General features: G+C 37.2%; 1 pseudogene; it reads left to right on the forward strand.

Annotated features, from left to right (window-relative positions):
• The first annotated feature begins 436 nt into the window (after positions 1–436).
• LOC149799237 (small nucleolar RNA U3) lies at positions 437–614 on the forward strand (annotated as a pseudogene).
• Positions 615–1,343: the final 729 nt, after the last annotated feature.

A 1,343-nucleotide genomic window follows, 5' to 3' on the forward strand; every position in this document is an offset into this window, starting at 1 on the left:
GAGATGATATCATCAGAACATAAAGGTTTATGTGATGATTTCATCTCGCAAGAAGAAATAATAGAAAGTGTACAAACTTTCAATAAAGGGAAATCACCAGGTGCAGATGGACTCTACCCAGATTTCTACATGAAATTCTGTGGAGAGTTGTCGCCCATAATGGAATGGTTATACAATAACATTCTACTAAGAAATGAGAAAATGTCAGAAAGTATGAGAGAGGGGATAATAATTTTAATATACAAAGGGAAGGGAGACAGGGAAGAACTTAAAAATTAGAGGCCCATCTCCCTCCTGAATATGGATTATAAAATATTAAGTAAACTTTTAGCAATTAGAGTTAAGAAAGGTATGGATAAAATTATAAACATTAATCAGACATGTGGACCAAAAGGAAGGGATATTCAAAATAATATATTAAATATAAGAACAATAATAAATCATACTATTAGGGATCATTTCTATAGTATGATGCGCCAGGTCGTCGGGTAATACTGAGCAAAGTGATGGGAGCAAAGTGATAAACTCTCAAGACAGGTTAGTTGTTTTTGTATAACCTTTGTATTGTATTGCATTGTGTTTTGTTTCCCCCCTTGTGGGGAAACAAATACTTAGTTTTTCCTTGCTATATTTTTTTACATTCATTTTGGACCTAAATCTATGTTTCTGAACTCGGGACCCTGAGCGACACAAACAAATGAATTGACAATCTAGTGTTGAAAATATTGTGCACAAAATTAGTTCACATTGACCGCCTTGTTTCTTTCGAACCAATGAAAAAGTATACTAACTTCTAACAATAGTGGTGTGAGACCTTATTGTGCAACAACAATCAAAATCTGAGTACTATTCAAAAGATAAAATGGATCAGGAAAACGCAGACCTTGGCATAATAGGCTCCTCAAGCAAACCCAGTGGGTCAAAACTGAGCGACTACTTTCAAACAAAAATGGAAAACAGGGTTTTATTGGCTTACCCCCCACCCACCCACCCACCCCCACCCCAAGCCCCGGCTGCCAAACTATTAACTTTGGAAATATAACCAATGCTCCCAAGCAAGGGGAGATTTTAACTGACCTCAACACAATGGGAGTAGTTATCGGAAAGATCGACGGTTTGCAGAACGGAGGATACAATAAATATGTATTGTATCCTAAGGAATACAAAGTACCATTGCTCACATGGAAAACTATTGAGGTGAAAGGACTGGCAGCACAGGTAGAGACAAATCCGCCATTTAGCAGACAGATTGAAGAGAAGATGATGGAAGTCTTTGTATCAGGATTACCGCTGGAAATCGACACAGAAGAAATAAAGAAGAAGATAGAGAGGAAATTGGGAAC

The sequence above is a fragment of the Sinohyriopsis cumingii genome, chromosome 5, assembly GCF_028554795.1.
Source record: "Sinohyriopsis cumingii isolate HCF-2022 chromosome 5, ASM2855479v2, whole genome shotgun sequence".
NCBI lineage: Eukaryota > Metazoa > Mollusca > Bivalvia > Unionida > Unionidae > Sinohyriopsis > Sinohyriopsis cumingii.